Genomic DNA, 22,036 nt, shown 5'->3' with positions numbered 1-22,036 from the left:
GTCAACACCTACCTCTCCCCTCTCCACACACACACACCATGCTCAGGCCACGGTACACTTCTGCTGGACCTTGAATCCCTCTTACTTACTCTGAGCTGCTAAGTGAGGTGACGCTTCCACAACCTGGGCTAAGAAGGTCTCCACACTAAACTGGGTGACAAGGCAGTTAGTAACGTTCAACATACAGAATTGCCTCTTCAACCAAGCACCCTGCCCGTCGGACACATGCTTACTGTCTCACACTGTGTACCTCCCGTCAGGCCAAAGTTACGTGCGGCGGTAAAGACCCAATTTATCACCCCCAATTTCTCACTCTTCTTCCCAAACTAGCATCAGCAGAACAAAGCAACGCGTGGGTACTGACAGGCTCCTTGAGCGCCAGCTCTGCCCTCCCTCAAGGTTGGCCGTTGCGATTGCTCTCCCTTCCCTGAGTCAATATTTTCTCTGTGACCACAGATGGAGGGTGTTCCTCTGGAAGAAGCGGGCATGACTCTGCAAGATGGAACAGACCGGAAACCCAGCCCAGTGGGACAGGGCCTCACCCTAGAAAGCAGCAAGCCAAGGAACTTCCTTTCTGGTGCAGTCAGCCATGCAGAGCTCTGAACCAGGCTCAGCCGGGGTCCAGTCTTCCTGTGAACTGTTACATCCATGTGGCCACTGGCCTGCTTCCCTCCCTCCCTCCCTCCCTCCCCTAATACTAATTGCCTGGCCATCCCTAGATGGTGGGAGGGGTGAGGAGGAAAGCCACAGGATGTAACTGTATGAACCGGACCAGGAGCTACAAGGACCCTGGTAAAAGGGAAACAAACCATGGTTTAACTAAGTTTGCATCTTAGTTAGAAAGTGTGTGTGGCAGGTGCCTGCCTTCCATAAAATATTAAAAAAGAAAAAGTAAAGTTAGCTCTTTATATTTCCTACTTAATCAAATCCATAAACATCACTCCGACATGTGGGATAATGCTATGATTTAGAGCTGGTGCTAAATGAAGAGCTGAACCTCTGCCTTCTCCAACCCCACAGAAGTTCCTCTGCCCATGGCGCCCTGGGACACTAGCTACCTGCTATAATCTGCACAAAACCTGTCACTCTTCTCTAAATGCCTACACAGCTCTATTCTCAAAGCTTTCCCATCTTCCTTCAGGCCAGCTGCTCTCTGCTGCCATGAACCCCGAACTGAGGCCTTAGGGTCCAGCCTCCAGGAAACTGAGGCCACTGGGCTGTAAGTTCCCTAAACCCCCCCCCCCCATCGCACACTCCATCTTTTTGTTCCACCCCCCCCACCCCCGCCATCTCAGAGGGAGGAGTGGCCTGCCAACTTCCAAGATGAACTCCTCTGCCCACAACACCCTTTCAACCCTTACTTCCTTTACTGCATTGCAGCTGCCGGCCTTCCCTCTCCCCTGGCTTCACGCCCAACATGTAACTTCAGGTTTCCTGTGGCATCCTTAATGGAACCAGCCAGCCCTGGACCACTCGAACCACCTGCCTTTCCTCCCCTTGTATGATCTGGCTTCTTCTCACTAGATGACTCTTAGGTCTCCCGTGACCCCTGAGTCACCTTGTCTCTTTAAATTCCCTCTGCAGACTTCCTTTGATTTCTCAAAACCATCTTTTGACGTTGAGAACACTGAGCACGTTGGTTTTCCAGCTCTATGGAATGCCGTCCTTGCCCACTGGTGCCTCTTCCTCCTCTAGCTTCCCAGAACGCATGCTCAACGTTGTCTCTCCAGAACGGCTCCTGGTAAGGCTGTGGGAGCCCTGTCGGTGCAGTGGTTAGGCACTAAGCTGCGAACAGAACACCAGCGGCTCCATCCCACCAGCAGCTGAGGGGAGGAGGACGTGGCAGGGCAGTCTGCTCCCATAGGTCAACAGTGAAGGAACCCCGTGAGGCAGGCCTACCCTGGCCCACAGGGTTGCCACGAGGTGGAATCAACTCAAAAATTTGACTTTGGTTAGTTTAATGGAGCTCTAGCTCTGTGTGTCTGGCTTATCTAGCGCTATAAAACTAATACCACACACGGAAGGCTTCAGCAAACAGGACTGTATTTTCTCATGGTTTAGGAGGCGAGAAGGCAGGGTTCAGGTACTGGCTGTGGGGGAGGGGGTCGTTGATGAAGGTCCTTCTCTCTTCAGCTTCTACTTTCTTGGAGAGGGCTGCGTGTCTAGGCCACTATCTTATTCCCGATCTCTGCTTCTGGCTTGTGTTTAATCTCTTCTATATCTCAAAGAGGGACTCAGATATCCTATAGGGATTCTATACCTCATTAACGTAATACACAACTCCTTTCCAAATGGGATTACATTCACAGGCATTAAAAAACCACATATATAAATAAAACAACATGCTGTAGTCAAAACCAAAAAACACTGCTGTCAAGTCCATTCTGACTCACAGTGGCCCTACAGGACGAAGTGGAACTGCCCCCATCCGGTTTCCAGGACCATAAATCTTCATGGAAGCAGACTGCCACATCGTTCTGCTGTGGAGCGGCTGGTGGGTTCAAATCACAACACATCTCAGGAGGACACCATTCCATCTGTAACACTGCCCGACAAATCTCACCTTCAACCATGAAAAACAACACTCCTGACACTTCCGACCTCCTGTTGAATCCCTTCGTCTGACTGCCCTGTGACACTTCAGAATCTGTTCTCCCTCAAATGAACCTCATTGATTCCATGCCAGGTGCTTTTTTCTTCCTGTTCTCCCAGGCACGCGCAGTCTAAGCATCAGGGTTATTTCTGGCTCTAGCCTCTCTCAGGAGATTCAACAATGAGCTCAAACACGTCAAGGACTGTGAAGATAGCGCAGGCCTGGGTAACGTTTAGTTCTGTTCTATGTAAGGCCACTAAGGATGGGGACACACAACAGAACCAGACGTTCCTTATTCCCACACTTAACCAGTTTATAGCCGGCTTACTTTATCTCCAAAAACACCTATTTCCACTGCCTTAATACTGAGCATCCATGCCACTTCTCCGAGCCACTGTAAAGGTCTGAGTGAGCTGTGGTGGCCTGTAGTTTTACACACTGGGATACTAACCACAAGCTCAGCAGCTGGAAACCACCCGCCACTCTGAGGGAGCAAGATGAGGCTTCCTACTCTGGTAAAGAGTTAGTCTCGAGCATGATAGTGGGACAAGAGGAAGTCAAAGGAAATAGAGCTAAGGGCTAGGAGGCAAAGGGCCTTGACAGAGGTCTAAATAAAGGCATGTACATATGTAAATATATTTATATATAAGGATGGGGAAATAGATCTATGTGCGTATATTTATAGGTTTAGTATTAAGGTAGCAGAAGGACATTGGGCCTCCACTCAAGTACTTCCTCAATACAAGGATACTTTCTTCTATTAAACTGGCATTCTATCATGCTCACCTTCCCGACACAAGCGCTGAAGACAAAGCATGTGAATAAGCAAATATGGTGAAGAAAGCAGATGGTAACCAGCTATCAAAAGATATAGCGTCTGGGGTCTTAAAGGCTTGAGGATAAAAAAGCGGCCATCTAGCTCAGAAGCAACAAAGCTCACATTGAAGAAGCAACCTGTGTGATCACGAGGTGTCGAAGGGATCAGTTATCAGGCATTAAAGAACAAAAAACTCATATCATTGTGTGCTCACCTCCCAGATACGATTGCTGAAGACAAATGGGTGCATAAACAAATGTGGCAAAGAAAGCTGATGGTGCCCGGCTATGAAAAGAGATACTGTCTTGGGTCTTAAAGACTTGAAGGTAAACAAGCGGTCATCTAGCTCAGAAGCAACAAAGTCCACATAGAATAAGCACACTAGGCTGTGTGATCACGAGGTTTCGAAGGGATCAGGTATCAGGCATCATCAGAACAAAAAATCTTACCATAGTGAATGAGGGGGGAAGTAAGGAGTGGAGACCCAACACCCATTTGTAGGCCACTGCCCATCCCCTTACAGAAGGGTCTTGGGGAGGAGATGACAGTCTGGGTGCGATGTAGCAACGATGAAACATACAACTTTTCTCTAGTTCCTAAATGCTTCCTCCTCCCCAACTATCATGATCCCAATTCTACCTTACAAGTCTGGATAGACCAGAGGATGTACACTGGTACAGATAGGAACTGGAAACACAGGGAATCCAGGGTGGATGACCCCTTCAGGACCAGTGATGTGAGTAGCAATACCTGGAGGGTGGAGGGAGGATGGGTTGGAAAGGGGGGAACCAATTACAAAGATCTACATGTGATCTCCTCCAGGGGGATGGACAACAGAAAAGTAGGGGAAGGGAGACGTCAGACAGGGCAAGATATGACAAAATACTAGTTTATAAATTATCAAGGGTTCATGAGGGAGTGGGTGTGGAGTGGGGAGGGAGGGGGAAAAATGAGGAGCTGATGCCAGGGGCTTAAGTGGAGAGCAGGTGTTTGGAGAATGATGAGGGCAATGAATGTACAGATGTGCTTTACACAATTGATGTATGTATGGATTGCGATGAGTTATATGAACCCCTAAGAAAACAAAAATTAAAATAGCCATCAACTTAAAAAAGAGTGTATGAGCCCCAAATAAAATGATTAAAATAAATAAATTTTGAGCATCTATTCAAAGAAAAAAAAAAGTTACAGTCTCAGAAACTCACAGGAGCAATTCTGCCCTGTCCTATAAGGTCACTATGAGTCAGAAGCCATTGGATGTGTTTTTGCTACTAAGCCTTCTTCCGATCTTCATGCCACATTTTTCTTGATCTAATCCAGATTCTTTGATATTACAGATTGAATAAGTATGCTGATACAACCCTGACACACAACCTTCCCTTAAGCCTTGCAATAGTCTCATGCTGTGTCTGCACAATGGCATCTTGATCGTGTCCAGGTCCTGAATGAGTACCACAGAATGCTCTGGGATCCCCATGCTTCTCTAGGTTACCCAGAGTTTGTTATGGTCCATACAGTTGAATAAAACACAAGCAAACATCTTTCTGGTCCTCTGTGCTTTGAGCTTAGATCCATCTGACATCAGCAATGATATCCCTTGTTCTACATCCATTTCTGAATCCAGCCTGGACTTCAGGCAGTTCCCCGTCCTTGTGATGTTGTAACTGTTGCTGGATGATCTTAAGTAAAAATTTTACTTGGGTGCAATATCTATTATATGGTTCTACAGTTTGAGCATTCTGTTGGGTCACTTTTTTTTTGGAATAGGCACAAATACAGGATCTCTTCCGGTCAGTTGGCCAGGTGGCTGCCTTCCATATTTCCTGGCGCTTCCAGTGCTGCTCCAGCTTTCTGAGACATCTCAGTGGTATTCCGTCAGTTCCTAGAGCCTTGATTTTTGGCTAATGCCTTCAGCTGTACCAGACCTGGGATACCCTAAGCAAAAACTTCCTAGTGAGTGTCCAGAGCCCAAAATAATAAGAACACAAAATGTTGGTATGATTCTTACCAGAAAAAGGTAAACAAGAGAGTTGGTGCTCGATTCTGGACAAGTAATATAAAGAAAGCCATTTCTCAGGGCATTCACGGCTCCGCTCAGCCCTGACCTTTTCACCCTGGAGTCTGAATCTTTTCACTCTGGGTTCATAGGCAGGCCCCATTCTAGGCCCTGCGATAGCCAATTAACAGAACAAAATCCCTGTCCTCCTGGAGCGTTTATTCTAGTCAGGCCAGGTAGGAGACAAATCTGTAATAGACCATAACAGAACAATTATTCGTGACAAATTAGCATATTATAAATGGTAATTCCAGATAGTGATAAGTACTGTTCCTCATGCTTATTAGCATTTTGTCTTTTCTAGAAATTAGAAGAATCTATATTATATCAGAAAAACATAGTACTCTAACTTCAGAAGTATCTCAATTTAAAACAAAAGCTAGGATAGTGTTTTCTGGTTTGGTTCCAAAATGTTTCTCAACAATGCCTCACATTCATAGTTCTTTGGAGCCATAGTAGTGTTGTGGAATCATCTAAAAACGCCGATGTCCCCTTATTAGGTTACAATCTTCCATTTTGTAAAAGTAATTTGGATTTTCTGCATGTTTCAGTGAGCGTCTAGATTTATCTTTTAAACTTAGTACAATGTTATCAGTTTCTAGAGGCCATATTTACATTGTTGCCCCATGTGGATGAGTATAATGTTGAAACAGTTTATGTTATGGGACTCACATTTGGGAAAAATATAATTGATAAATATGAAAATTGTAGCAACTTTTAGGGAATATACATATTCATATAACTAGTTACACTGCATTATGCAATGTATATCCACACAAAGTAAACTCTGAGTCATTCCCAAAGTTTATTACCCTGCCTCTTTATTTGCCTACAGTTTTTCTACCTAGTCTTGACTCTTAAAACAAAACCGAATAAAAACAACCTATGTATATCCACTAATACTTTTTCTGATTGTGAGGTATGCACTCATTATATAAACAAGGGGTCTTCAAAAAGTCCATGGAAAATATGTATTATGAAACAAAAAGAAAACACATTATGCATTGATTTCAAAATGCCCTGGTGGCATAATGGTTATTCACTGGGTTGCTAACTGCAAAGTCAGCAGTTCATAGCCAACAGCCGGTTCCCTGGGAGAAAAACAAGGCTTTCTACTCCCATAAAGAGTTGTAACTTTGAAAACCCATAGGAAGGAGTTGTACAGGGTCTCTGTCGGAGTCAGAACTGGATGGTGGTGAGTTTGGAGGGTTTCTGGGGGAGGGGCAGAGATGGGGGGCTTGTTACAGCATGTCTGAACAGGATCTAGTTTAAGGCACTAAGAGAGGTAAGGTATTTGTTTGATAAGAATCCCCATCACATTGGGCCTCCACTCAAGTACTCCCTCAACGCAAGAACACTTTGTTCTACTAAACTGGCATTCCACGATGCTCACCTTCTCGACACAATCGCTGAAGACAAATCGGGTACATAAGTAAATGATGTGAAGAAAGCTGATGGTGCCCAGCTATCAAAAGATATAGCATCTGGGAGTCTTAAAGGCTTCAACATAAAGAACTGGCCATCTAGCTGAGAAGCAACAAAACCCACATGGAAGAAGCACACCAGCCTGTGTGATCATGAGGTGTTGATAGGATCAGGTATCAAAGAACAAAAATTCCTATCATTGTGAATGAGAGTGAGTGCAGAGGAGAGACCCAAAGCCCGTCTGTAGGCAACCGGACATCCCCTTACAAAAGTGTCCTGGAGAGGAGACAAACCAGTCAGGGTGTAATATAGCACCAATGAAACATACAATTTTCTTCTAATGCTTCCTCCCCACCACGATCATGATCCCAATTCTACCTTACAAATCTAGCTAGACCAGAGGATGTACACTGATACAGATCAGAGCTGGAAACACAGGTAATCCAGGTGATATAAACTAATAATAAGTAGAGATACCAGGAAGGGAACGGGAAGGTGGGGGAGAAAGGGAGAGCCAATCACAATGATCCACATATAACCCCCTCCCTGGGGGACGGACAACAGAAAAGTGGGTGAAGGGAGACATCAGACAGTGTAAGATATGAAAAAATAATAATTTATAAATTAGCAAGAGTTCATGAGGGAGGGGGGAAAATGAGGGGCTGATACCAAGGGCTCAAGTAGAAAGAAAATTTTGTTGTTTTTTGTGTGTCCAATTGTATTGTTTGTTTTTTAAATTTTTTTTACATTTGATTAGGGGCTCATACAACTCTTATCACAATCCATACATATACATACATCAATTGTATAAAGCACATCCGTACATTCTTTGCCCTGATCACTCTCAAAGCATTTGCTCTCCACTTAAGCCCTTTGCATCAGGTCCTCTTTTTTTCTTCCCCCTCCCTCCCTGCTCCCCTCTCCCTCATGAGCCCTTGATAATTTATAGATTTTTTGTCATATCTTACCCTATCTGGACTCTCCCTCCCCCCACCTTCTCTGCCATCTCCCAGGGAGGAGGTTACATGTGGATCTTTGTAATGGGTTCCCCTTTTCCAACCCACTCACCCTCTACTCTCCCAGTATCACCCCTCACACCCCTGGTCCTGAAGGAATCATCCACCCTGGATTCCCTGTGCCTCCAGCTCCCATATGCACCAGTGTACAACCTCTACCCTATCCAGTCCTGCAGGGTAGAATTTGGATCATGGTAGTTGGGGGGTGTTGTTTTTTTTATATAAAATCATTTTATTGGGGCTCATATAACTCTTATCACAATCCATACATACATCAATTGAGTAAAGCACCCTTATACATTCGTTGCCCTCATCATTCTCGAAAGAAAATGTTTTGAGAATGATCATGGCAACGAATGTACAAATGTGCTTAACAAAATGTATGTATAGATTGTGATTAAAGTTGTGTGAGCCCCCAATAAAATGATTAAAACATTTTTTTTAACAAGCCAAAATGTAAAACCTGAAGAAAAAACACAAAAAATCCCATCAGAGCATGAATTCTGCTCAAGTGGAAGCAAGAACAAACATCAAATTTATGGCGAAGCTTGGGTAAAAGAATGGCATCCCTGATGCTTTACAACAAGTCTGTGGGGAAATAAATGCCTCAAAGAAATCAGTAGTTCACACAAATGGATAACTTATTTTAAAAGTTGAAGATGTTACTTTGAGACGTGAAGAGGTTGAAGGTGAAGGCTCCAGTGGCCGATTGTCTCCATCAACGTGTGAGGAATATTGCTTGCATTCTGATTGGACTGTTTATAACAACAACAGAACCCAACATCAATTGGTTCAGCTCACATAATTCTGTCTGAAAAACTAAAGTTGATCAAACTTTCTGCTGAGTGGGTCTCAAGACTTGTGTCCAGGTCAAATGCAGACAAGAGACGAACTTTTGATGGAAATTTTAAACAAATGGGATCGAAATCTCAAAGCACTTCTTGGAAAAATTGTAACAGGATTTGAAACATGGTTTACAGGATGAGTCTGGAGAAAAAATACAGGCAAGACAATCGCTACCAAGAAGGGGAAGTGGCTCAGGCAGAGCAAAGGTGTGCCTGTCAGGAGAAAAGGTGAGAGCAACAGGCTTGGGGCGCTAAGGCAGTTTGTGTGGAGGACCAGGGAATGAGCCCATCTGCTTTTCTGAGAGTGTTTTGAGAAAGTCAGCCACAGCTTTAATAGAGAAACACTCAGGAAAGCTTCACTAGAAAATCCCTTTTTACTCTACAATGTTTCTGCTCATCCCTCTCACAAACCAAGGCAGTTTTTTGAGTGTTTTGATGGGAAATCATTAAGCGTCTACCTTACCGTTCTGACTTGGCTCTTTCTGATTTCTTTCTTTTGTTTCCTAGTATTAAAAAATCTTTAAAAGGCATTCATTTTCCTCCAGTTAGTAATACAAAAAAGACTGCATGGACATGGTCAAGTTCCCAGGACTCTCCATTCTTTACGAATGGACTAACTGGCTGATACAATTGCTTACAAAAGTGTCTTTGCCATGATGAAGCTTACTGAGAATCAGGGCTCACATTTTTAATTTTGATCTTTTCATTCAGTTTCCCGTGAATTTTTTAAGACTCTTTATAGAACTTAGAAGAATGATACAGTTTTGTGGTAAAGCTGGAAAGTATGCAATTAATAAACAAACTAATATCTTAATGTTGACGGATTATTTTGGGGCAGTAAAGCATAGCTACTTCCTCTCTTGCTCGCGCACGCGCTCTCTCTCACACACGCAGAGTATAAAAATGTTATTAAGCATTTCCAACATCATAAAATTCTCTTGAACAGACTTCACTAAATTATACTGTCTCCCAGGGCAGTTCTGTTGTAAACACTTGGTCTCTGTCCACAAGAAAAAATTTCACTGGCCACATGAAATGGTAAGCAACCCAGCAACAAATGTACATATGTTCTTGGCACCGTGGATGCACGTATGGATTGTGGTAAGAATTCTATGAGACCCCAATAAAATGATTAAAAAGAAAAAGAAATGGTAAACAACCCAAGGAAGGTTAAGAATACAGACCACAAATGTTATTTGAGTTTAATTACAAATGTTGCAGACAAGTCACACTTTCTCTTTGATGTCATAATTTGGCCTTATCTTGAGAGGATGACCCAACCCCCTCCCGTAAGTTCATCACAATCACCTTCACTTGCTGCATGCGCGGCTTATGAATCTCACTAACTCACCAGCAAATCCACTCCATTGAGTCAAGTCTGACTCCTATCAACCCTATGGTTCAAAGTAGAATTGCCTTTTAGGGTTTCCAGGACCGTACAGCTTTACAAAGCAGACAGCCTCGTTTCACTCTTACAAAGTGGCTGGCAGGTTTGAACCACTAATCTCGAGGTTAACAGCCCAATGCTTAACCCACTGTCCCACACCTATCGATTACCATCCGGTCAATTCTGATTCATAGGGCTCCTGGGGCTATCAATCTTTCCAGGCAGATAGCCTCTTCTTTCTTGAATTGAGTGGCTGGTAGATTTGAACCACTGACTTTTTGGTCAGCACTCGAACATTTACCTGAGAGCTGTACCAGGGCTCCTTACTGTGCCACCCAAGGAAAGCTAAGAATTGAATGCACCTATTCCGACTTACCTGCGAACTCTATTTGAAGCCACACTTAGGAAGGACTTTCGATTGTCACTGGGGCTGCCTTTACTCTTCCTTAGGTACCGAGTTTGCTGGCAGGATGTGGGGTGTGGTCTAGTGCAGGGAGCATTGGCGGAGTGGTTATTTTCTGGGCTGCCTTCGAAAGCACCAACAAGTAACCACTACCTATAGGAACACCATGAGTCAGCATCGACTCAGTGTCGGTGAGCCTGGTTCAGTAAGTAGGCCGTCTGCTCTCCTGTGCCCCGATTCTGCCATTCATCAGCTGTGTGACCTTGGGAAGGTCTCTGGTCCTCATGAAGGGAATGCTCTCAGACTTCTATCCTAAAATGCTGTGCTTAAGGAGGCACAGGGGCTAGAGAATACGGAAGCAATGCAGAATTGGCACAAAGTGGGCAGAAGGCGCGAGCAGGGATCCTGGACCACAGAAAACCCACCCCCACCAACGATTCTGTGCTGGGGCAGTAGGCCTTCGTCCAGCAGGTCCTACTGAGGGTCTGCTGTGTGCTGAGGGCCTGGCAGTGCTCAAAGGTGCCGACATGCTAGAGGGGAAACAAGTGAGGAAAACAGACTGGTCTCGGTGATAAACAGTGCTGCCATGTGAAATGGAGCAGGAGGCGAGGCAGGGAGTGTCTGGAAGTGGCTGTTTTCCATCAGATGGTCAGGGAAGGGTCAGCAGGAAAGTGACATCAGAGCCAGCTGACCTTATGCTTTCACCTGAATAGAAATCTGCTGTGCACTTTGTGAACTATAGCCTTTAGACATCTGAAGATCACTTCCAAGTATTCTGAAATTTCTCTTCAGGTTAGAGAGAACCAATTATTTGAAGGAGAATGGAAAATTAAGGGAGCCTTAGATGCAAGCCACAACAACTGACTGGGGATTCCTTAAATAATAAAGGTACCTTAAATTAAACAACACATTTTTAAAGTCTTCTCTAATAAAAGAGTCCATTAGAAAGGAAGGAGGAGGCCACAGACTGCGGAAACACCGTGTCACCAGACCTTCAAAAACCAATCACAGAGCAGCCCCAGGGTCTGCATACAGTGATAACCTCCACACTTGAACTTCCCACACCTCGAAAGGCAAAGTTCAAAAAACATCGGCTCAGAGTTCATAACTTTGCTCATTAGAACTGAAAATCCGACTCAGAAACACCTGTACAGGCCAAGAGTGAGTTATGTTGTCGAGTCTTGCCCTGGACACAAAGGGGTGACCACGATTCTGTCTAAGCGCTGGTCCGGCTCAGATAACATACAGTGCTTGTCTTGGTGCGTTTAAACATTCATCATCGTGTGTGTTTATGTTGGCATTATTTGCGCAAAATATTGTAGCCACTGGTCCAAAAAAGTTAGTGAGACCAGCAGTCCAACTAAAAGGAAAATTGTGAGAACGAGATGAGCTAAAGAAATAAATCACTGCGAAATCTGAGTAAGGGCAAAGCTTTTCTGAGTTGGTGGCTGATACAATATGGCTAAGTCGACATTACCAACATTTAAAAAGTAATTAAAGAGACTAATGTATCGAAAGGTGTGAAATAGTTAACCAGGAAACAAAGAACTTAGACCATCAAAGAGATTAAATCAGAAACAACTCAGTGGCAATATCGAATCAGGACAGTGATATGTGAGAAGGCTGAATGCCTCCACAGAGATTTAAAGTGCTGGAAAAATGAATTTATAAGTGTAATTTAGGGGCCTCAGAACCAATTATTTGGGTTTCAATGATTTCTTACAGGAAAATACATTCAGTTCTTGAACTTTTCGGTGTTTGAACACGAATTTGGAATGAACTGAGTTTGAGAACCCAGGTTTCACTGCATAGGAATCACCCTGCGGTTGGAATAAAGGAGCTACAGCTGTTCGTCATTGCCATTCGGCAGAAGAATCAAGGAAGAACGTGTGTATTAGCCTCGCATCTACTGGCCTGGGGCACGGGCCCATCAACCCCTTGTGGTCAGGGCTCAATGGCTGTTTCCCAGAACAAAAGGGGGTTGCTGCCCCCAGAACTGGGAATGGATGCAGGGTGGGTGCAAACAACACATCTCTTCTAAACCCTCTCAAAATGGGGGTCGGGCGTCCAGTTCAATAAGCCAAGATGGGCTTGGGCACGTGGCCGGAAGACCAGGGCTTCAGTTTCCTGTCTCGAAATGGCAGTGGCCACAGGTATGTAATTCCGAGTCCTGACCATCAAATGAGAACGTGGTTGTGAACTGCTCTGAGATTCTCAACTGGCATAGGGAACACGGACGGAATGTGCATGGCTGCCATTTTCATCGCTTTAGTGAGTTTTCTCAAGAGCCCCCATGAAGGAGACCACGAGCACAAACTCTAGGGTCAGTGGAGGCTCAAATCTTCACTCCACCACTTACTTGGTAGACCTGGAAGAAGGTACTTACTATTCTTTCCTGTGCCGGTCTCCTCACCTGTAAGTGGAAACACTAACATGCAGTGTTATTGTGAGGATCACACGAGTAAAATCTTTACGGCTGCGTAAAGCTCCCTGCCCTGGGTCATTTCCGACTCCTAGGACCCCTCCCCCCCAGTCATGATCCCCAATTTACAGATGAGGAAAATGGAGCACTGGGAAGTTATACTAGTAACTTGCGTGAGTCATTTAAATGTGAAGTGAAGTGTGGAGCCAGAAGTTGATCTTATTGTTCGTGCTCTTTACTACACTGCTTTAGAGAGTGAACGTAGTATTTGGACTTTAACCCTTTATCAAGTCACTCACGTCAGGCATATTTACAAATGAAACTCAAACATGAGAAAAGGGAAATTACTGTGTTTCGTGCCTTCAGAATGGTAGGTGGAGTGCTGAGAATCTACTATAGAAGACTGGGGACAATTATCTCCTTTTTGGTTAGGAAAAAAAAAGAAATATTCTCTTAGTCCTAATTGGAAACAGGACTCTTTCCAAAAATCAGACTTTTTATAACTTGGTTGGTGTTTACAATCTCATTTCTGATGGTGGTCTTATTTACAAAGTGTTTAAAGATTCCAAAGAATCGTTAAACTTTACACCCAGAACTCACATTGTTGGCCATGAGAACACACACACACACACACACACACACACACACACACACACCACCCCCACCCCCCCATCCCCACCCCCTACATCACAGCACTTAGCAAAAGCAGGACTGTGCGTATCACCAGGCCTAATGTGAGGTGATAAGACGTCGTGAACCGTGCCCACTGGCGTGAGGTCAGGGCTGTCCTGTTCCTGAATTGTGATGGTAAAGCAAGGCAGCCAGATTTTGAAAAAGTGGACGCAATCAATTACTTAAGTATTCAGGCAATGGTGCTCTCTTCAAAGTCACACTGAAAAATCTGCGTGGGTACTTCAGCCAAGCTTTACTACTGCTGGCACAAATTCCTACACACCCCGCCACTCTCCATGAGGGGTGCACTCAGCGAACATTTACCAATCACCTACTGCTGTCCTTGGAGAGAGACAAGGTGGTGGGCGACAAGGGGCCTTATTCCATGGAGCTCTCCTTCCAGGGAGGCGGTATAAAGATCTGCATGTTGGAGAGAAGAACTTGAGACTGTGTTCCAGGTCTGCCAACCTCTTGTTGTCGTGAAGTGCCTCTGAGTTGGTTCTAACTGATCACCACCCTATGCACAACAGAATGGAACTGAACAGCCGGTCCTGCGCTCTCCTCAATAGGCCTACCGTGTCAGTAGCTCATGGATGACGTACAGCTTCTCCCCAAAGCCTACGTCTAAGCATGCAGCCCAATAACTGGAGCCATTCCCAGTTCCTTTCTGCCTGCAGCCCAAGTTTGCATCTTCTCCATCCCTAAGCCTAATGAGAGTTCTATACCTGAACTTCCGTTTCTCCCTCACTTGTCCCTAACCTCCCTCAGGGCGAATCCCATGTCTTGCCCACCTCTGTAGAAGATGTTCCACACAGGAAGCTGTCATTGGCAGAGCAGTCTGGAGGGTGGAAACCAGACTGCAGTGAATGAGGGGCACCTGGGAGAGAAGGCAAGCAACCAGAACAGAAAAGAGGGAGATGGTCATAATGTGAAGGGGGACTACAATAATCCCTTCCATGAGCACAGCTGAGGTTTAAGATATATATATATATTTTCTTAAAGAATGAGAAGAACTTGAACTTGTTTTGTTGGTAAGATAAAACAGTTCAGCAGGAAAAGCAGGCATGATTACAGGCAGACAGACTTGGATTTGAAACCTGACCCAACCACCTACTCCACTATCTATCTCGTGTGCCTAAACTGCCCATGAAGAGGGACTTCAAAGAGTTCACGGACATGTGGAATGAAAAGGTAATGGAACTACAGACTGGCAGAAAAGTCCGTGAATTGGAACCCTAAGTCACAGACACAAGCCTGACAATAGGATAAATATTGAGAAAGCAACTTAGAATCACCTCTTTTGGAGTCCGAATGACTTTGCTGGTAAGGAAGCACAAAAGATGTTCTGTGTGTTTGTGTTGGCTGGTTTTTCTCATTTGAGCTGTCAGTGAAGACTTTGGCTTTGGCAAGAAACCCACCCTCCCCCCTCCCCGTGTAGGGCAAATAAGAATGATAAAATGACACCTTTCTGTAGTGTTGTGGCAAGGACAGACTTGGCCAAAAGAAGAGCCAACAAATGGCAGCCATGATTACTACTCTATGGAGGTGTCCGGGCTCGAGTTCTAAGCCATCCCACAATGTAGCTTACAGGGCAGTCCAGAAGCCCTGGTTCAATCAATGTGTCATGTACGATAGCAATGAACACAGGATTTTATGTCTCATGTGCCACCCTATTTCCTTGTCACAGCCTGCGTGAGCTCATGAATGGCTGCTGTGGAACATTACGGACGTCACCAGCTGAGTGACTGAGGATCCAGAGAATAAACAGATGAGACATGTTAAATCATCAAACAACATGGTTTGGGGTTCCTGCCTGTCCTCACCGACAGCTAGAAAGATAAAAACCATCAACACAAGCCCCATAGCATCTCTATGCCTCTCCACCAGCAAGGTCTTCCTGGCCTCCACTCCAGGCACAGAAAGCTGGCTGTACTGTAAAAAAAAACACCTTTCTCAATATTTCACCCTAATGTCAGGCTCATTTCTGTGACTTGGGGGCTCCTGTTCATGGCCTTTTCTGTCATCCTGAAGTTATCAAATTCACAAGGTCCACGTGCTCTTGAACGACGTTTGCATACAGCCTTTTAAAGGGAATGTCCTGGACCTAGGCACGTTCACCTGTTTCCTATATCAGATTAGTAGAAGCGCGTCCTGGCCCTCCCCTTTCCCCCCTGCAGATCACAGCTCCTTTCTTACAATGAGCTACAGGGGAACAGACCTAAGCCCAGGTGAATATGATCATTATTGACGAGAGAGCTATGTTTGCTTAGGATTCTCAAAAGATAGGAAACAGACCCATCATTTACAGATGTATCTTGAAGAGCCAAGGGGTAGTAAACCAACTGCTGCACAAGCGCTCAACTACTGTTCAAAGTCACCCAGAGAGGCAACCTGTTCCTGAAAGGGTCACAGGCACGAATCCCCCGTGGAACGCAGGTCCACTGGACACAGGTCTCCAAGAGTTGAAATCGACTGGACAGACAGCTGGTTGTTGTTTTTTAATCCAGAGTTCAGAGAGAATTGCAAGGTAAGAAGGGTTTGGGAAGCAATGAAATAGGAAAGAGCTGGCGAACTTAGAACCACAGCAGCTGCAAGGTGACAAGTTACACTGAAGAGCCGCTTCTTATAAATCAGTCTGACTAGGAACTTAACATTTACCACGAAAGAACGAGGGTAAGGAGCAGCCCAAGGCACCTCTAGTGTCAGAGCTAATAACCGACCACGAATTTCACAGGTGGCACCAGGCGGTGTAGACTAAGGGACGGTGGCACAGCCACGGTGAAGAAACTTTTAGGCACCCTTGCTTCTTGACACACACAAGTCCGCACCCACCACTGCCACCCCCACCCCCCGCCCGCACTGCTTTAAAAGCAGCCTCAGCTGAGTCAACTATGAGACTCACTTTCAGAATTCCCACCCTAACTGCCCCCCCCACACACACTTCCCCGCGATCCCGGCGGAAATCCGCCTCTAACTCCCCCAGGTAAAACGCAAGCACCCACGGGAGTTCAGTCTGCAAGGCCCATCAAAGCGGTTTTCGCCGCAGCAGGCGCGCGGAGGTGAATCCGGGCTGGGAGCCGGACCTGCCCGTAGAGCCCCGGCAGGGTCGCGGCCGTGACGGTGACCCCGACAGGCGGCAGCCCCCCGCGACAGACGCCCCTGGTGAGCGGTCCGCAGCCGCCGAGGGGGCGCTGGTCTCGCCCGCGCGGTCCCCGGGCCGCGCAGGTGCAGAGCCGCGGCCCCCCGCCCGCAGGCTTCGCCCCCCGGGACCGCAGAGCCCGCGCGCGGGGACCCTCGTGCCAGCTCGGCACCCGGCAGCTCCGCGCGGCCGACACACGGGGAGCCCGGCCCTCCAGCCGCCGCCCCCGCGCTCCAAGGGAAGATGAGTGGGCGCCAGGGCCCCGCAGAGCCACAGCGGGCAGGTGCCCCGCACCCACCTGTCCCGCAGGCGTAGCCCCCGGCGAAGAGGGGTCCAGCTGCCCGCCGCCGCCGTGCGTCTCCCGTCGCCTCTGTGGCGACCGCTCGGACCTAGTCAGCGCTCCGCGGCGCCGCTGCGCACGCGCGGCCGGGGAAGCGGGCGGCCCTGCCCGAGGCATTCTGGGAACTGTAGTTCTGCGCCCCGCCGCACCGGGCGGCCCGGAGGTGGTACGCGCGCCCCAGACCCCGCTGTGCTGCGGGACAATGTGGGCGGTGGCACGGCGACGTGAAGAGGACCGGAGCTCTGAGGAGGCAGCCTTACCGGACACCTCACTGTCAGAACATTCCAGGCCTACAGAACCAGGCTATGGCCTCCCTGGCCCACGATTTACGCACACTTGTTACAAATGGGAACAGGTGGAGGAGGGTGTGCCTCCCCAAACGTCACACCTGGGTAGCACTCCACGCAATGGGTGTAGCCAGAGGGTACAGTATCAAGGGCCCTGGTAGCGAGTGGGCTTTGCACTAACCACCAGGTCAACGGTTCCAACCCACCAGCTGCTCCAGGGAGAGAGACGCCTCAGAAACCCCCAGGAGCAGTGGTGCCACCCTGTCCTAGGGGGTCGCTATGAAAACGGGAATACAGTTCTTGAGTCTAAGCCCTTTGTGAGAATGTGAGGTGGTCAGATCCCCATCCAAGAAGGCAGCTGCTCATCAATTTGGGGGAGAAAAAAAATCCACCCAAAACCTGTTTGCCAGGTTCTAGAAAAGCCACTTAAAAGGTACAACAGTACTGCAGCAACTTTCTCCCAGAAGTCACCGAATCTTCACACTCACATACAGCTGCCTGTGGTGGGCTCCCCACGTATCAAAGGCGGTGGTGCTCAGGATGAATGAGGCTAGAGCCTGGTCAGTGGTTGAGGCTGGTCTCAGTCCTGACTTCCCTCTATGTTTGACTTACAAAGCGACGCCCACGTGGCTCCATTACTCCCAGTCTGAAAGGGGTGTGTGTCATTTACGTTTCTGAGAATCTGGACAGCTCTTTGGTCAAATCTGTGCCCATTCTGTTCCAAGTTCACTGTTCTCAACCACAGTACTGCCTCTAACTCAGCTTTGGGAGGAAAAAAAAAAACCCACAAACTTTACTTCAGGGTGAGACATTCCATTTCGGTTGTTTCAGTGACAGCATCCCTCCTAGTCTGTCATCTGCCAGGATCTGTTTATGGGAACAGAATTTTTGAAGGTGTCAATTAGGCCAAGGCATCGGCACTTAAGGCTTTTGCAAGCAACTATTCACATTTCATCTTTACCTACAGACTTAATAAGGAACGTCGGTGCTGGGATGCCCCCACCCCCAGGGGTACTATTTATCAGCAATCAATGGTGGACAGGCCAGGAAACAGAATCCTTTGAAGGAATGGAAAGCTGCCTACAATCATGTGCCTTTGGCATCTCAGTGCTGTGCAGACTCCATTAAATAGCAGGGGGAAAGGAGGAAACACTTAGAGAAACTTCTCACATAGGACGGAGGAAGTTGAATGCCAGGAGTTGGAACCCACTTGAAGGCCCCAAGGTAAGGCCCTTCCCCACTGTGATCATGCAAAGGAGTCTCGCTGTCACCCAGGAAGGTGACAAACGAATGCATTGTGCCACCAAGGATTTCTTGCAGTTAACGGCTGTAGCATCTCAACAGCACCCCTGCTCCACGGAGCTTCAAGAGCCTTTCTAGTGTTCACTGTGGGCGGTCACCTCCCACCTACTGAGGGGCCCTGGCGGCATGGGCTTAAATGGAATCCGCAGGGCCCTCAGGCCACATCAGTGAAGAAAGAGGTGGTCATGGACTCAACCTTTCTGGCTCCAGCCACCCTCTCAGTCTCGTTCAGCATCGCTCTTCCTGAGACCCTCCATTTCCTAGGAACCAGGGGTGGGATTCAAATAAATTAACAATCAACTTGCTGCTCTGACAACCACTGTACCTATAAAAAAAGGTGTACTGAAAGGTAGTTTACCATTTCATGCAGCTAATGCTTAGAATGAGTGTAAATGTGATTTCCAAAGTGGCTGCCCAGCCACCCACCCACCTGAGAACACTGGACTCAAAAACTTAAGTTATCAGTTCTGCAGAACTGGTGGGAACCGGCTGCATCCCACCACTGCTAGAAGGGAGTTTAGGACAGGTAAGGGGGTCTTCCATGGTTCCTAAAGAGCCCCCTTCTACTGGTCTGGAACATTCTCAAACCACATTTCTGGTGCTGGATACAAGAGGAAGACCTGACAACCCTATAAATGCAGAGAATATGTAGACAAGCTAGAATAGGAAAGGGCAGATCACACCTGGCTCTTCTAATGACAGGTGATCAGGCAGGCCTCAAACCCAGAAGTCAAACCTCCCTTCCCCTTTGTCCAGGGAGTCACCCCAGAGGGCTGGCTCTCCCTGGTGCTAAGGTTGAAGTATCGGCCAGAAATGCAACCCTCTCTCTTCCTGAGCCTGGGCTTCCCAAGAAGACAATTTACCATGACACTCACCAGGTAAACCACCGTTTCTACATCTTGGCCTCTGACCTGTTTCTGTACACACAGCACTTACTGGTGGTTTAAGGCGACGGTTATGGTTCCAAAGAGGAGAAACACTGTAGATTTCTAGTTACATTCAGAACTAGCTACATTTATGAGCTACATGTTGCATCTCTGAAGAATCTATTTGCCAGGCTCTCCCAATGTTTACTGGGAGGGTGCAGTAGGTGGCCAGGTGTCTGAGTGGGGCCAAGCAGGAAGTCGGTTGTTTCGCAGTCGGCCCAGACCTTGTTGTCTGTCCGGGTAGCTCCAATCCTGGAGGAAGTAACAGCACTGGCTGTGCACTTCTCACGTCAGAGGGCCCCAAGGACTCGCTTCCCAGCCAGCCTGAAGCACACCTGCCTTCACAAGATGACGGGAAAATAAGATCCAATCACAAAGCGACACTGCAAAGTATATCCTCAAGTCCCTGTACACGTTCCCTAGAGCCGAGACCCACTCCAAGGCTGTAATCTTCATGGAAGCAGACCACCTCATCTCACCCCCTCTAGAGCCACTGAGGGGTTCATACGGCCAGCACTGTGCACTGAAGCCAGGCCTCAGGGATCCTTATAATCATATCAGAATAAACAAGTCAGTGGAGAGAAGGGAAACACAACCAGCAAACCTGCCCACTCACATAGCCAGGGAAGCAACACTAACTAGCCAAGCCACCCATCACCAGGGACCAGCAACCTAGCCCAGAACCACCAGAGCAAGACTAGTCGTGTTTCTCGACTTTCCACGAGGAAATGTATGGGCTGACATCCGTGGTATGAGTGGCTCCTGTGATAGGTGCTCTCTGGTTCCAGATGCACGGATAGTAGGGCTTGGCTGAGGCCACACTACAGGTGCAGACAGAAAGCTTGTTCTTGACTTTACTCCTTGGGATTAAAGCTAGTGGTTTCAGACATCCTATCTAGATTTGTCCGAGAACAGAGTAACTGCTTCTGTTGGAGATGGGATTCCATTGGGCTTGCCACCTTCCAAACTTGCTTCCTGCACTCACTGTATTGGGAACCTGGTGTGGAGGGTGGCCCTCTCCTATGCTTACGTGAACCAAGCTGGCTGGCACAGTGGTTAAAGCACTCACCTGCGACAGACACCAGCACCAGCTGCTCCATGGAGAAAGATACGGGAGGCAGTCTGCTCGGAGTCGGAATCTACTTGCTGCAGCGGGCCCCTTTCCTCCTCTTAGCGTGTGGCTTTGTGACATGCAACTGGAGGAGATTCAGTAGCTCTTCACATCACCCAACAACTTGTCTTCAAGCTCCTACACGGCCTGCAGATCACAGCTGCACCCATGCCTGGGCCCCCAACTGAACGGTCTGACGTTTTCAGTGGTGTGGGCCATCGCCTCTTGGGACGAAGCCTCAGCTACCATCATCTCTGACCAGTTTCCAGCATGGGACTGGAGGCTGGCTCTGGTTGGTCGCTGTTCCCATGACGGGGTGCCTGACAGAACATGGTACTCTGACCATGGAACAGCAAGACTCTGGGGAGCTCTGGGGCACAGCCAGTGAAACACATGGCTAACTGGAAAAGCCAGCAGTTCTGAACATGCCAGCCCCTTCACTGAGCAGCCTGGAAACCATACATGTGCTGTAGGGTTGCTGAGTCAGAATCGGCATGCCAGCAACACCACCACCACAACCTGAAACCAGCCTATCTCACTCACTTCTTCAGAACCGAGCTGCACTTACCCTGACGGTTTCCCTCCTTAGCTTTGGCCACATTTCAGTTGGTTTGTTCATAGGTGTAATCAAGTCAGTTCCCCCTCACAGCAACCCCCCATTCAAGAGAGTGAAACACTGCCCGATCCTCCTTGAGTTCACTGTCTCAATCCTTCTCATCCAAGGTCTTCCTCTTTTTCACTGACCCTCGACCTGAATCAAGCATGACCTCCTTCTCTAGGGACCGGTTTGATCACACAACCAATGTACATGCAATAAACTCTTGCTTCTGAGGAGCATCCTGGCTGTACTTCCAAGGCAGATGTTTGTCCTTCAGTTGGTTTAGGTTCAAGTTGTGGTTGTTGTGATAAACGTACCGGGAAGTTCTCCTAGTTGTAGTTGGCTGCTAATGCAATAAGCAAACTTTGGTTCTCAACGGGGAACTTGGTAGAACGAGATGAGGCTAGGATCAGAGGCCTGTGGCCGGGCACCAGCGCTCTTCCAGGGGCGGGCAACACTTGGGCAACAGCTGGCACAATCAGCAGCCTTCAGCCCATGGTCACTCCAAGAACTAAAGGGTGCTCAGGTACTCCTGTCTCGATGAAGTCAATACACCCACTTAGAATGTCCCTGGTACTAAACTTTATCAAGAGACCTGATCAAAAGCAGCAGCGAGGTCTGATGCACCTTGGGCTGAGCGTGCCCGTGTGATGATATCACTTTTCACTGCAAAATGCTGACTGTAGCCCACAGGCCC

The 22,036-nt window shown here is 47.4% G+C and overlaps 1 protein-coding gene across 2 annotated transcripts in view; it reads right to left on the bottom strand.

Moving 5' to 3' along the window:
- The window catches only part of SGSM3 (small G protein signaling modulator 3), a 35,482-nt gene extending 18,309 nt beyond the window's left edge, over positions 1-17,173 (bottom strand). For both annotated transcript variants that reach the window (XM_075553613.1, XM_075553614.1), the window contains exon 1: positions 17,074-17,173. The gene's annotated coding sequence lies outside the window, so the exon portion shown is untranslated. The remainder of the gene's footprint in view (positions 1-17,073) is intronic.
- Between the last annotated feature and the right edge of the window lie 4,863 nt (positions 17,174-22,036).

Source organism: Tenrec ecaudatus, chromosome 6 (genome assembly GCF_050624435.1).
Source record: "Tenrec ecaudatus isolate mTenEca1 chromosome 6, mTenEca1.hap1, whole genome shotgun sequence".
Taxonomy (NCBI): domain Eukaryota; kingdom Metazoa; phylum Chordata; class Mammalia; order Afrosoricida; family Tenrecidae; genus Tenrec; species Tenrec ecaudatus.
This window is presented reverse-complemented; position numbering and strand designations above follow the sequence as displayed.